This window comes from Nuphar pumila, chromosome 10 (genome assembly GCF_984573655.1).
Source record: "Nuphar pumila chromosome 10, dmNupPumi1.hap1.1, whole genome shotgun sequence".
NCBI classification, from domain to species: Eukaryota; Viridiplantae; Streptophyta; class Magnoliopsida; order Nymphaeales; family Nymphaeaceae; genus Nuphar; species Nuphar pumila.
The window spans coordinates 72332472-72345382 of NC_143258.1; positions in this window are offsets into that span (position 1 = coordinate 72332472).

Below are 12911 nucleotides of genomic sequence, written 5' to 3' on the forward strand. Positions count from 1 at the left end.
TTGAAAATCCCGACGAGTTATAGAAACTGAATTTGAAAATCCCGACCAGTTATAACACTGAATTTGAAAATCCCGACCAGTTATAAAAACTGGATTTGAAAATCCCGACCAGTTATAGAAACTGGATTTGAAAATCCCGACCAGTTATAGAAACTGGATTTAAAAATTCCGACTAGTTATGATACTAGATTTGAAAATTCTGACCAGTTATAGATACTGGATTTGAAAATCCCGACCAGTTATAAAAACTGGAGTTGAAAATCCCGACTAGTTATAAAACTGGATTTGAAAATCCCGACCAGTTATAAAACTTGATTTAAAAATCCTGACCAGTTATAGAAACTGGATTTGAAAATCCCGACCAGTTATAAAACTGGATTTGAAAATTCCGACTAGTTATAGAAACTGGATTTGAAAATCCCGACCAATTAAGACACTAGATTTCAAAATCCCGACCAGTTATAGAAACTGGATTTGAAAATCCCGACCAGTTATAAAAACTGGATTTGAAAATCCCGACCAGTTATAGAAACTGGATTTTAAAATCCCGGCCAGTTATAGAAACTGGATTTTAAAATCCCGACCAGTTATAGAAATTGGATTTGAAAATCCTGACCAGTTATAGAAACTGGATTTAAAAATCCCGACCAGTTATAAAAACTAGATTTGAAAATCCCGACCAGTTATAGAAACTGGATTTGAAAAATCCCGACCAGTTATAGAAACTGGATTTGAAAATCCCGACCAGTTATAGAAACTAGATTTGAAAATCCCGACCAGTTATAAAACTGGATTTGAAAATCCCGACCAGTTATAGAAACTGGATTTGAAAATCCCGACCAGTTATAAAAACTGGATTTGAAAATCCCGACCAGTTATAAAAACTAGATTTGAAAATCCCGACCAGGTATAGAAACTGGATTTGAAAATCCCGACCAGTTATAGAAACTGGATTTGAAAATCCCGACCAGTTATAGATACTAGATTTGAAAATCCCGACCAGTTATAAAACTGGATTTGAAAATCCCGACCAGTTATAGAAACTGGATTTGAAAATCCCGACCAGTTATAAAAACTGGATTTGAAAATTCCGACCAGTTATAGAAACTGGATTTCAAAATCCCGACCAGTTATAGAAACTGAATTTGAAAATCCCGACCAGTTATAACACTGAATTTGAAAATCCCGACCAGTTATAAAAACTGGATTTGAAAATCCCGACCAGTTATAGAAACTGGATTTGAAAATCCTGACCAGTTATAGAAACTGAATTTGAAAATCCCGACCAGTTATAAAAACTGGATTTGAAAATTCGACCAGTTATAAAACTGGATTTGAAAATCCCGACCAGTTATAGAAACTGAATTTGAAAATCCTGATCAGTTATAACACTGGATTTGAAAATCCCAACCAATTATCAAAAACTAGATTTGAAAATCCCAACCAGTTATAGAAATTGGATTTGAAAATCCCGATCAGTTATAAAACTGGATTTGAAAATCCCGACTAGTTATAAAACTGGATTTAAAAATCCCGACCAGTTATAGAAACTGGATTTGAAAATCCCGACCAGTTATAAAACTGGATTTGAAAATCCCGACCAGTTATAAATCTGGATTTGAAAATCCCAACCAGTTATAAAACTAGATTTAAAAATCCCGACCAGTTATAGAAATTGGATTTGAAAATCCTTACCAGTTATAAAACTAGATTTGAAAATCCCGACCAGCTATAGAAACTGGATTTGAAAATCCCGACCAGTTATAAAACTGGATTTGAAAATTCCGACTAGTTATAGAAACTGGATTTGAAAATCCCGACCAATTAAGACACTAGATTTCAAAATCCCAACCAGTTATAGAAACTGGATTTGAAAATCCCGACCAGTTATAAAAACTGGATTTGAAAATCCCGACCAGTTATAGAAACTGGATTTTAAAATCCCGGCCAGTTATAGAAACTGGATTTTAAAATCCCGACCAGTTATAGAAATTGGATTTGAAACTCCTGACCAGTTATAGAAACTGGATTTAATAATCCCGACCAGTTATAAAAACTAGATTTGAAAATCCAGACCAGTTATAGAAACTGGATTTGAAAAATCCCGACCAGTTATAGAAACTGGATTTGAAAATCCCGACCAGATATAGAAACTAGATTTGAAAATCCCGACCAGTTATAAAACTGGATTTGAAATCCCGACCAGTTATAGAAACTGGATTTAAAAATTCCGACTAGTTATGATACTAGATTTGAAAATTCCGACCAGTTATAGATACTGGATTTGAAAATCCCGACCAGTTATAAAAACTGGAGTTGAAAATCCCGACTAGTTATAAAACTGGATTTGAAAATCCCGACCAGTTATAAAACTAGATTTCAAAATCCTGACCAGTTATAGAAACTGGATTTGAAAATCCCGACCAGTTATAAAAACTGGATTTGAAAATCCCGACCAGTTATAGAAACTGGATTTTAAAATCCCGGCCAGTTATAGAAACTGGATTTTAAAATCCCGACCAGTTATAGAAATTGGATTTGAAAATCCTGACCAGTTATAGAAACTGGATTTAAAAATCCCGATCAGTTATAAAAACTAGATTTAAAAATCCCGACCAGTTATAGAAACTGGATTTGAAAAATCCCGACCAGTTATAGAAACTGGATTTGAAAATCCCGACCAGTTATAGAAACTAGATTTGAAAATCCCGACCAGTTATAAAACTGGATTTGAAAATCCCGACCAGTTATAGAAACTGGATTTGAAAATCCCGACCAGTTATAAAAACTGGATTTGAAAATCCCGACCAGTTATAAAAACTAGATTTGAAAATCCCGACCAGTTATAGAAACTGGATTTGAAAATCCCGACCAGTTATAGAAACTGGATTTGAAAATCCCGACCAGTTATAGATACTAGATTTGAAAATCCCGACCAGTTATAAAACTGGATTTGAAAATCCCGACCAGTTATAAAAACTGGATTTGAAAATCCCGACCAGTTATAGAAACTGGATTTCAAAATCCCGACCAGTTATAGAAACTGAATTTGAAAATCCCGACCAGTTATAACACTGAATTTGAAAATCCCGACCAGTTATAAAAACTGGATTTGAAAATCCCGACCAGTTATAGAAACTGGATTTGAAAATCCTGACCAGTTATAGAAACTGAATTTGAAAATCCCGACCAGTTATAAAAACTGGATTTGAAAATTCGACCAGTTATAAAACTGGATTTGAAAATCCCGACCAGTTATAGAAACTGAATTTGAAAATCCTGATCAGTTATAACACTGGATTTGAAAATCCCAACCAATTATCAAAAACTAGATTTGAAAATCCCAACCAGTTATAGAAATTGGATTTGAAAATACCGATCAGTTATAAAACTGGATTTGAAAATCCCGACTAGTTATAAAACTGGATTTAAAAATCCCGACCAGTTATAGAAACTGGATTTGAAAATCCCGACCAGTTATAAAACTGGATTTGAAAATCCCGACCAGTTATAAATCTGGATTTGAAAATCCCAACCAGTTATAAAACTAGATTTAAAAATCCCGACCAGTTATAGAAATTGGATTTGAAAATCCTTACCAGTTATAAAACTAGATTTGAAAATCCCGACCAGCTATAGAAACTGGATTTGAAAATCCCGACCAGTTATAAAACTGGATTTGAAAATTCCGACTAGTTATAGAAACTGGATTTGGAAATCCCGACCAATTAAGACACTAGATTTCAAAATCCCGACCAGTTATAGAAACTGGATTTGAAAATCCCGACCAGTTATAAAAACTGGATTTGAAAATCTCGACCAGTTATAGAAACTGGATTTTAAAATCCCGGCCAGTTATAGAAACTGGATTTTAAAATCCCGACCAGTTATAGAAATTGGATTTGAAACTCCTGACCAGTTATAGAAACTGGATTTAAAAATCCCGACCAGTTATAAAAACTAGATTTGAAAATCCAGACCAGTTATAGAAACTGGATTTGAAAAATCCCGACCAGTTATAGAAACTGGATTTGAAAATCCCGACCAGTTATAGAAACTAGATTTGAAAATCCCGACCAGTTATAAAACTGGATTTGAAAATCCCGACCAGTTAAAGAAACTGGATTTGAAAATCCCGACCAGTTATAAAAACTGGATTTGAAAATCCCGACCAGTTATAAAAACTAGATTTGAAAATCCCGACCAGTTATAGAAACTGGATTTGAAAATCCCGACCAGTTATAGAAACTGGATTTGAAAATCCCGACCAGTTATAGATACTAGATTTGAAAATCCCGACCAGTTATAAAACTGGATTTGAAAATCCCGACCAGTTATAAAAACTGGATTTGAAAATCCCGACCAGTTATAGAAACTGGATTTCAAAATCCCGACCAGTTATAGAAACTGAATTTGAAAATCCCGACCAGTTATAACACTGAATTTGAAAATCCCGACCAGTTATAAAAACTGGATTTGAAAATCCCGACCAGTTATAGAAACTGGATTTGAAAATCCTGACCAGTTATAGAAACTGAATTTGAAAATCCCGACCAGTTATAAAAACTGGATTTGAAAATTCGACCAGTTATAAAACTGGATTTGAAAATCCCGACCAGTTATAGAAACTGAATTTGAAAATCCTGATCAGTTATAACACTGGATTTGAAAATCCCGACCAATTATCAAAAACTAGATTTGAAAATCCCAACCAGTTATAGAAACTGGATTTGAAAATCCCGACCAGTTATAAAAACTGGATTTGAAAATCCCGTCCACTTATAAAAACTGGATTTCAAAATCCCGACCAGTTATAGAAACTAAATTTGAAAATCCCGACTAGTTATAACACTGAATTTGAAAATCCCGACCAGTTATAAAAACTGGATTTGAAAATCCCGACCAGTTATAGAAACTGGATTTGAAAATCCCGACCAATTATAGAAACTGGATTTAAAAATTCCGACTAGTTACGATACTAGATTTGAAAATTCCGACCAGTTATAGATACTGGATTTGAAAATCCCGACCAGTTATAAAAACTGGAGTTGAAAATCCCGACTAGTTATAAAACTGGATTTGAAAATCCCGACCAGTTATTAAACTTGATTTAAAAATCCTGACCAGTTATAGAAACTGGATTTGAAAATCCCGACCAGTTATAAAACTGGATTTGAAAATTCCGACTAGTTATAGAAACTGGATTTGAAAATCCCGACCAATTATGACACTAGATTTCAAAATCCCGACCAGTTATAGAAACTGGATTTGAAAATCCCGACCAGTTATAAAAACTGGATTTGAAAATCCCGACCAGTTATAGAAACTGGAATTTAAAATCCCGACCAGTTATAGAAACTAGATTTTAAAATCCCGATCAGTTATAGAAATTGGATTTGAAAATATTGACCAGTTATAGAAACTGGATTTAAAAATCCCGACCAGTTATAAAAACTAGATTTGAAAATCCCGACCAGTTATAGAAACTGGATTTGAAAATCCCGACCAGTTATAGAAACTGGATTTGAAAATCCCGACCAGTTATAAAAACTAGATTTGAAAATCCCGACCAGTTATAAACTTGGATTTGAAAATCCCGACCAGTTATAGAAACTGGATTTGAAAATCCCGACCAGTTATAAAAACTGGATTTGAAAATCCCGACCAGTTATAAAAACTAGATTTGAAAATCCCGACCAGTTATAGAAACTGGATTTGAAAATCCCGACCAGTTATAGAAATTGGATTTGAAAATCCCGACCAGTTATAGAAACTAGATTTGAAAATCCCGACCAGTTATAAAACTGGATTTGAAAATCCAGACCAGTTATAGAAACTGGATTTGAAAATCCCGACCAGTTATAAAAACTGGATTTGAAAATCCCGACCAGTTATAGAAACTGGATTTCAAAATCCCGACCAGTTATAGAAACTGAATTTGAAAATCCCGACCAGTTATAACACTGAATTTGAAAATCCCGACCAGTTATAAAAACTGGATTTGAAAATCCCGACCAGTTATAGAAACTGGATTTGAAAATCCTGACCAGTTATAGAAACTGAATTTGAAAATCCCGACCAGTTATAAAAACTGGATTTGAAAATTCGACCAGTTATAAAACTGGATTTGAAAATCCCGACCAGTTATAGAAACTGAATTTGAAAATCCTGATCAGTTATAACACTGGATTTGAAAATCCTGACCAATTATCAAAAACTAGATTTGAAAATCCCGACCAGTTATAGAAATTGGATTTGAAAATCCTGATCAGTTATAAAACTGGATTTGAAAATCCCGACTAGTTATAAAACTGGATTTAAAAATCCCGACCAGTTATAGAAACTGGATTTGAAAATCCCGACCAGTTATAAAACTGGATTTGAAAATCCCGACCAGTTATAAATCTGGATTTGAAAATCCCAACCAGTTATAAAACTAGATTTAAAAATCCCGACCAGTTATAGAAATTGGATTTGAAAATCCTTACCAGTTATAAAACTAGATTTGAAAATCCCGACCAGTTATAGAAACTGGATTTGAAAATCTTGACTAGTTATAAAATTGGATTTGAAAATCCCGACCAGTTATAGAAATTGGATTTGAAAATCTCGACCAGTTATGACACAAGATTTGGAAATCCCGACCAGTTATAGAAACTGGATTTGAAAATCCCGACCAGTTATAGAAACTGGATTTGAAAATCCTGACCAGTTATAGAAACTGGATTTGAAAATCCTGACCAGTTATAGAAACTGGATTTTAAAATCCCGACCAGTTGTAAAACTGAATTTTGAAAATCCCGACCAGTTACAAAAACAGGATTTGAAAATCCCGACTAGTTATAAAACTGGATTTGAAAATCCCGACCAGTTATAGAAACTGGATTTGAAAATCCTGATCAGTTATTACACTAGATTTGAAAATTTCGACCAATTATAAAACTCGATTTGAAAATCCCGACCAGTTATAGAAACTGGATTTGAAAATCCCGACTAGTTATAAAACTGGATTTGAAAATCCCTACTAGTTATAAAACTGGATTTAAAAATCCCGACCAGTTATAGAAATTGGATTTGAAAATCCTTACCAGTTATAAAACTAGATTTGAAAATCCCGACCAGCTATAGAAACTGGATTTGAAAATCCCGACCAGTTATAAAACTGGATTTGAAAATTCTGACTAGTTATAGAAACTAGATTTGAAAATCCCGACCAATTAAGACACTAGATTTCAAAATCCCGACCAGTTATAGAAACTGGATTTGAAAATCCCGACCAGTTATAAAAACTGGATTTGAAAATCCCGACCAGTTATAGAAACTGGATTTTAAAATCCCGGCCAGTTATAGAAACTGGATTTTAAAATCCCGACCAGTTATAGAAATTGGATTTGAAACTCCTGACCAGTTATAGAAACTGGATTTAAAAATCCCGACCAGTTATAAAAACTAGATTTGAAAATCCAGACCAGTTATAGAAACTGGATTTGAAAAATCTCGACCAGTTATAGAAACTGGATTTGAAAATCCCGACCAGTTATAGAAACTAGATTTGAAAATCCCGACCAGTTATAAAACTGGATTTGAAAATCCCGACCAGTTAAAGAAACTGGATTTGAAAATCCCGACCAGTTATAAAAACTGGATTTGAAAATCCCGACCAGTTATAGAAACTAGATTTGAAAATCCCGACCAGTTATAAAACTGGATTTGAAAATCCCGACCAGTTAAAGAAACTGGATTTGAAAATCCCGACCAGTTATAAAAACTGGATTTGAAAATCCCGACCAGTTATAAAAACTAGATTTGAAAATCCCGACCAGTTATAGAAACTGGATTTGAAAATCCCGACCAGTTATAGAAACTGGATTTGAAAATCCCGACCAGTTATAGATACTAGATTTGAAAATCCCGACCAGTTATAAAACTGGATTTGAAAATCCCGACCAGTTATAAAAACTGGATTTGAAAATCCCGACCAGTTATAGAAACTGGATTTCAAAATCCCGACCAGTTATAGAAACTGAATTTGAAAATCCCGACCAGTTATAACACTGAATTTGAAAATCCCGACCAGTTATAAAAACTGGATTTGAAAATCCCGACCAGTTATAGAAACTGGATTTGAAAATCCTGACCAGTTATAGAAACTGAATTTGAAAATCCCGACCAGTTATAAAAACTGGATTTGAAAATTCGACCAGTTATAAAACTGGATTTGAAAATCCCGACCAGTTATAGAAACTGAATTTGAAAATCCTGATCAGTTATAACACTGGATTTGAAAATCCCGACCAATTATCAAAAACTAGATTTGAAAATCCCAACCAGTTATAGAAACTGGATTTGAAAATCCCGACCAGTTATAAAAACTGGATTTGAAAATCCCGTCCAGTTATAGAAACTGGATGTCAAAATCCCGACCAGTTATAGAAACTGAATTTGAAAATCCCGACTAGTTATAACACTGAATTTGAAAATCCCGACCAGTTATAAAAACTGGATTTGAAAATCCCGACCAGTTATAGAAACTGGATTTGAAAATCCCGACCAATTATAGAAACTGGATTTAAAAATTCCGACTAGTTATGATACTAGATTTGAAAATTCCGACCAGTTATAGATACTGGATTTGAAAATCCCGACCAGTTATAAAAACTGGAGTTGAAAATCCCGACTAGTTATAAAACTGGATTTGAAAATCCCGACCAGTTATTAAACTTGATTTAAAAATCCTGACCAGTTATAGAAACTGGATTTGAAAATCCCGACCAGTTATAAAACTGGATTTGAAAATTCCGACTAGTTATAGAAACTGGATTTGAAAATCCCGACCAATTATGACACTAGATTTCAAAATCCCGACCAGTTATAGAAACTGGATTTGAAAATCCCGACCAGTTATAAAAACTGGATTTGAAAATCCCGACCAGTTATAGAAACTGGATTTTAAAATCCCGACCAGTTATAGAAACTGGATTTTAAAATCCCGACCAGTTATAGAAATTGGATTTGAAAATATTGACCAGTTATAGAAACTGGATTTAAAAATCCCGACCAGTTATAAAAACTAGATTTGAAAATCCCGACCAGTTATAGAAACTGGATTTGAAAATCCCGACCAGTTATAGAAACTGGATTTGAAAATCCCGACCAGTTATAGAAACTAGATTTGAAAATCCCGACCAGTTATAAAACTGGATTTGAAAATCCCGACCAGTTATAGAAACTGGATTTGAAAATCCCGACCAGTTATAAAAACTGGATTTGAAAATCCCGACCAGTTATAAAAACTAGATTTGAAAATCCCGACCAGTTATAGAAACTGGATTTGAAAATCCCGACCAGTTATAGAAATTGGATTTGAAAATCCCGACCAGTTATAGAAACTAGATTTGAAAATCCCGACCAGTTATAAAACTGGATTTGAAAATCCCGACCAGTTATAGAAACTGGATTTGAAAATCCCGACCAGTTATAAAAACTGGATTTGAAAATCCCGACCAGTTATAGAAACTGGATTTCAAAATCCCGACCAGTTATAGAAACTGAATTTGAAAATCCCGACCAGTTATAACACTGAATTTGAAAATCCCGACCAGTTATAAAAACTGGATTTGAAAATCCCGACCAGTTATAGAAACTGGATTTGAAAATCCTGACCAGTTATAGAAACTGAATTTGAAAATCCCGACCAGTTATAAAAACTGGATTTGAAAATTCGACCAGTTATAAAACTGGATTTGAAAATCCCGACCAGTTATAGAAACTGAATTTGAAAATCCTGATCAGTTATAACACTGGATTTAAAAATCCTGACCAATTATCAAAAACTAGATTTGAAAATCCCGACCAGTTATAGAAATTGGATTTGAAAATCCCGATCAGTTATAAAACTGGATTTGAAAATCCCGACTAGTTATAAAACTGGATTTAAAAATCCCGACCAGTTATAGAAACTGGATTTGCAAATCCCGACCAGTTATAAAACTGGATTTGCAAATCCCGACCAGTTATAAATCTGGATTTGAAAATCCCGACCAGTTATAAAACTGGATTTGAAAATTCCGACTAGTTATAGAAACTGGATTTGAAAATCCCGACCAATTATGACACTAGATTTCAAAATCCCGACCAGTTATAGAAACTGGATTTGAAAATCCCGACCAGTTATAAAAACTGGATTTGAAAATCCCGACCAGTTATAGAAACTGGAATTTAAAATCCCGACCAGTTATAGAAACTAGATTTTAAAATCCCGATCAGTTATAGAAATTGGATTTGAAAATATTGACCAGTTATAGAAACTGGATTTAAAAATCCCGACCAGTTATAAAAACTAGATTTGAAAATCCCGACCAGTTATAGAAACTGGATTTGAAAATCCCGACCAGTTATAGAAACTGGATTTGAAAATCCCGACCAGTTATAAAAACTAGATTTGAAAATCCCGACCAGTTATAAACTTGGATTTGAAAATCCCGACCAGTTATAGAAACTGGATTTGAAAATCCCGACCAGTTATAAAAACTGGATTTGAAAATCCCGACCAGTTATAAAAACTAGATTTGAAAATCCCGACCAGTTATAGAAACTGGATTTGAAAATCCCGACCAGTTATAGAAATTGGATTTGAAAATCCCGACCAGTTATAGAAACTAGATTTGAAAATCCCGACCAGTTATAAAACTGGATTTGAAAATCCCGACCAGTTATAGAAACTGGATTTGAAAATCCCGACCAGTTATAAAAACTGGATTTGAAAATCCCGACCAGTTATAGAAACTGGATTTCAAAATCCCGACCAGTTATAGAAACTGAATTTGAAAATCCCGACCAGTTATAACACTGAATTTGAAAATCCCGACCAGTTATAAAAACTGGATTTGAAAATCCCGACCAGTTATAGAAACTGGATTTGAAAATCCTGACCAGTTATAGAAACTGAATTTGAAAATCCCGACCAGTTATAAAAACTGGATTTGAAAATTCGACCAGTTATAAAACTGGATTTGAAAATCCCGACCAGTTATAGAAACTGAATTTGAAAATCCTGATCAGTTATAACACTGGATTTGAAAATCCTGACCAATTATCAAAAACTAGATTTGAAAATCCCGACCAGTTATAGAAATTGGATTTGAAAATCCTGATCAGTTATAAAACTGGATTTGAAAATCCCGACTAGTTATAAAACTGGATTTAAAAATCCCGACCAGTTATAGAAACTGGATTTGAAAATCCCGACCAGTTATAAAACTGGATTTGCAAATCCCGACCAGTTATAAATCTGGATTTGAAAATCCCAACCAGTTATAAAACTAGATTTAAAAATCCCGACCAGTTATAGAAATTGGATTTGAAAATCCTTACCAGTTATAAAACTAGATTTGAAAATCCCGACCAGTTATAGAAACTGGATTTGAAAATCTTGACTAGTTATAAAATTGGATTTGAAAATCCCGACCAGTTATAGAAATTGGATTTGAAAATCTCGACCAGTTATGACACTAGATTTGGAAATCCCGACCAGTTATAGAAACTGGATTTGAAAATCCCGACCAGTTATAGAAACTGGATTTGAAAATCCTGACCAGTTATAGAAACTGGATTTGAAAATCCTGACCAGTTATAGAAACTGGATTTTAAAATCCCGACCAGTTGTAAAACTGAATTTTGAAAATCCCGACCAGTTACAAAAACAGGATTTGAAAATCCCGACTAGTTATAAAACTGGATTTGAAAATCCCGACCAGTTATAGAAACTGGATTTGAAAATCCTGATCAGTTATTACACTAGATTTGAAAATTTCGACCAATTATAAAACTCGATTTGAAAATCCCGACCAGTTATAGAAACTGGATTTGAAAATCCCGACTAGTTATAAAACTGGATTTGAAAATCCCTACTAGTTATAAAACTGGATTTAAAAATCCCGACCAGTTATAGAAATTGGATTTGAAAATCCTTACCAGTTATAAAACTAGATTTGAAAATCCCGACCAGCTATAGAAACTGGATTTGAAAATCCCGACCAGTTATAAAACTGGATTTGAAAATTCTGACTAGTTATAGAAACTAGATTTGAAAATCCCGACCAATTAAGACACTAGATTTCAAAATCCCGACCAGTTATAGAAACTGGATTTGAAAATCCCGACCAGTTATAAAAACTGGATTTGAAAATCCCGACCAGTTATAGAAACTGGATTTTAAAATCCCGGCCATGTATAGAAACTGGATTTTAAAATCCCGACCAGTTATAGAAATTGGATTTGAAACTCCTGACTAGTTATAGAAACTGGATTTAAAAATCCCGACCAGTTATAAAAACTAGATTTGAAAATCCAGACCAGTTATAGAAACTGGATTTGAAAAATCCCGACCAGTTATAGAAACTGGATTTGAAAATCCCGACCAGTTATAGAAACTAGATTTGAAAATCCCGACCAGTTATAAAACTGGATTTGAAAATCCCGACCAGTTAAAGAAACTGGATTTGAAAATCCCGACCAGTTATAAAAACTGGATTTGAAAATCCCGACCAGTTATAAAAACTAGATTTGAAAATCCCGACCAGTTATAGAAACTGGATTTGAAAATCCCGACCAGTTATAGAAACTGGATTTGAAAATCCCGACCAGTTATAGATACTAGATTTGAAAATCCCGACCAGTTATAAAACTGGATTTGAAAATCCCGACCAGTTATAAAAACTGGATTTGAAAATCCCGACCAGTTATAGAAACTGGATTTCAAAATCCCGACCAGTTATAGAAACTGAATTTGAAAATCCCGACCAGTTATAACACTGAATTTGAAAATCCCGACCAGTTATAAAAACTGGATTTGAAAATCCCGACCAGTTATAGAAACTGGATTTGAAAATCCTGACCAGTTATAGAAACTG